The sequence below is a fragment of the Drosophila mauritiana genome, chromosome 2R (assembly GCF_004382145.1).
Source record: "Drosophila mauritiana strain mau12 chromosome 2R, ASM438214v1, whole genome shotgun sequence".
NCBI classification, from domain to species: domain Eukaryota; kingdom Metazoa; phylum Arthropoda; class Insecta; order Diptera; family Drosophilidae; genus Drosophila; species Drosophila mauritiana.
Window position 1 is genome coordinate 1227549 of NC_046668.1, and position 3432 is coordinate 1230980.

Genomic DNA, 3432 nt, shown 5'->3' on the forward strand with positions numbered 1-3432 from the left:
ATTTTGTGTAGTTTCTTTTACACATACGACCCCCGCCATAAAGAGTCTCTTCTGCTATGGTGCGGTCTTCAGTTTCTCTATTGGGCAACAGACACAACTTCTATCGTGCTGTCCCTGTCTTTACATAACTGTAGCAAGTTTCTATTATTATGTGTTACTTTATTGTTTAATGACAATTTGTTATAGTACACTTTATATTGTTTGATGACAATAGTTCTCGCTTATTATAATTTAATTGTTTGATGACAATTGTTTGGTTCTAGTTGCGTAAGTATATAGCGCGATTGAAAAACTTGCGACTGCTCTCGTTCACCATTCTACTCGAAGTCCTCTTTTTGTCTGTTTCGTTAATAAGCGTTGCCACTGCGCGTTACTCTCTTGCTCTCTGTGTTATCGATCATTTTAGTTCGCTGATCTGGTTCATTTCCCACAATCGGCCCTCCTGATACATCATTCGACACGAATGAATTTCCCCACGGCTTCATATATTCTGCGACTGTCGATGTCTTAAAAGTTCCATAGCCGTCTCCAAGTTTTTCTACGTCATACCTTCCATGCTTGTTTACCTTAACAATTTTGTAAGGTCCTAGAAATTTTTCTTTCAACTTTAACCCAGTTCCGTACTGAGTACGCTTAATAGCTACTAAACCATCTATCTTATAAATTATTTCACCTTTGCGCTTTAAATCGAAAACCCTTTTATTTTCTGTCTGCAACTGTTTTATGTTTTCGGAAGCTCTTGCGCGAGTTACCACTTTCAGTGTTCCCCTGCAGACTTCCCGTACTACGCCTATGCCATCAACCGGGACTCTGAGCAGCACCAACACACACAACTTACAGAAGTATGCGAGACAGGGACAGAGAGTTACCACTTTCAGTGTTCCCCTGCAGACTTCCCGTACTACGCCTATGCCATCAACCGGGACTCTGAGCAGCACCAACACACACAACTTACAGAAGTATGCGAGACAGGGACAGAGCGATCTACTTGCGGAACTATGTAGCAAAACACACACATATATATATAAGAGCTGCCTGTGAGCAGCACAATTATCACTATCAAAATATAGTCGTTTTGTTCATTTCAACCAACGAAGACGTGTTTAATTAGAACAGTTTAAACATTCCATAACCAATACTACTAGGAAACATAGTTACCCTAACCCACGACTGGTAACTGGCGCAGTCGGACTCGTCATTGGACTAGAAGAAGAGCCGAGGACGAAGACCCCACGCAATGCAGATTGGAATAATATTATTAGCAAAATGTATACAAGTTAAGTGCATCGCATAAGAACCAACTAGGTTCCCGAGTGAAACAGGCGCCTATGCCCACTCGCAACGATCAACAAAGGGCCACCTAGGCTCACGGATGAAACAGGCGCCTATGCCCATCCGCAACGAAATGTTCAATCAGCAAGTGTATTCGTTAGCCGTGTTCTATTTGTTCACACGCTATCCTCTATATGGCAGTGTGAGGTGCCGAATTCATATCGGTCGAATAGTTCGCTTACATTACAGTAGCTGATGTGAACATACATACAAAACGTACAAAAAAATACATATATACAAACACACATATAATACATACATACACATATAAGCATGTATATCAATTCGGCAGTTCTGCGCGACGACTCCGGCGCCTACCTAGCGTCGACGATGTCGCCTGGCTGGCGTTGCGAGTCGCCACCGCCGACTCACGACTAACAGCTAAATACAGCTAAGCCGAGAAACGGTAAATGTCGTCCGATCACGGGTATTACACAACTACTACCACAGGGTTTGTAACGGAAAAAATTAAAAAAAAAAAAAAAAAAATATATATAATAAAAAATTTTGGCGCGACATCTATGGCGCCTAAGCCAGCGTCGTCTACGTCGCTGCCACAGACCACAGCTATGGTAAGGCAATATTAAAATTCTTTAGATCATTCAAGAGTTGTCCTCCAGTGAAGCAAGATCGTTGTGAAAATATCAATTTTGTATGCAAAAAACGCAAATCAAATATAAAAATATATAGTAACATTAATTGTGACACAAACATCTATACGCAAAAGACGTGAAAGTGACATTTGTAAATGCATTTAAGTGTTTACGCTAACAGTGAAACAAAGTGCACAAAGAAACTAAATCGTAAAATCGATACAAAATTCTTCGCCATTTATCACAACCAAACAACAAACCATATTACAATAAGTTAAAAATCAAAATATACCATATTCGTGAAAAGATATACATTTACTCGTCACACACAAAAATATATATATATTATAAAAATAAGCACACGCATAAATCTATATATATATATATATATATATATATATATATAATCCCATATATATAAATCCCTAAATATACTCATATATATATATCCACATGTATACACATACATACATATAAATTTAACGCACATATACAGATACAAATATTATATTAAGCATAGTACACTAAACACATACACATTTATTTGAAAAACATATACATACACACATATATATCCACACACATACACATATATAATATTTCACTACATCCGCATTACGATATCTACTTTTATCAATCTCATATAGTAATACATGTCAGCTAAACAAGGAAGAACCATACCTTTAACGAGAAACCAAGTTAGGGCAGCAGAAAGAGAAAGAGCAATTAGAAACTTGCAACTTACAGAACAAGAGGAAGAAGAAAACAATTTATCCCTAATAAACCAAACCACTATGACACAAAGAACCAATAGAGACGTGATGGACGAACTACAAATACCCGACGCAATAAAACTATTACCCACTTATGACGGAGACAAAGAATTACTAAACAAATTCATTACAAGTGTAGAACGAGTATTGAAGTTGATCACGAATATAGACAAGACAGCATATGGGGAAGTACTATTAGGAGTAATTAGAGACAAAGTTATTGGACATGCAGACAAAATATTAATTCGAGAGAGAGTGCCGTTAAACTGGGATGACATTAAACAAGCCTTAACGGATAATTTTGGGGAATCGAGAAGCGAGGAAAATTTAATGGATGATCTCCGCGAGATTCCTTATAAAAAACTAGCTATTAAGAATCTATATCAGGAGATTGCAGGAATAAGAGTCGCAATGTTAGAAGTTTTAGAGAGAGATGAAACTAATATTGAAATAAGAAAAATAAAAGAAAGTTCGTATGAAAAAACTTACATACAAAAATTCATCGCAGGCTTAAAGAATCCATTGAGATGGACAGTAAAGGCACAAAACCCTAAGACTCTCAGACAGGCTAACGAAATAGCAAAGGAGTTGAGAGATGACTACATAAGAGACAGAAATAGAGATGAGTACCACAACCCTGGAGGACGGGGACGTGGACGAGGACAATATAATAATAGTTATAGATATAATTCAGAACAACAACAATACAATAACACAACTAATAACGATGAACA

General features: G+C 37.3%; 1 long non-coding RNA gene across 1 annotated transcript; it reads left to right on the forward strand.

Moving 5' to 3' along the window:
* Positions 1–802: 802 nt before the first annotated feature.
* On the forward strand, positions 803–1489 carry LOC117138511. The gene is made up of 2 exons (XR_004459206.1): positions 803–842; positions 1146–1489. It is a non-coding gene; the product is annotated as an uncharacterized LOC117138511 (long non-coding RNA).
* The last annotated feature ends 1943 nt before the right edge of the window (positions 1490–3432 follow it).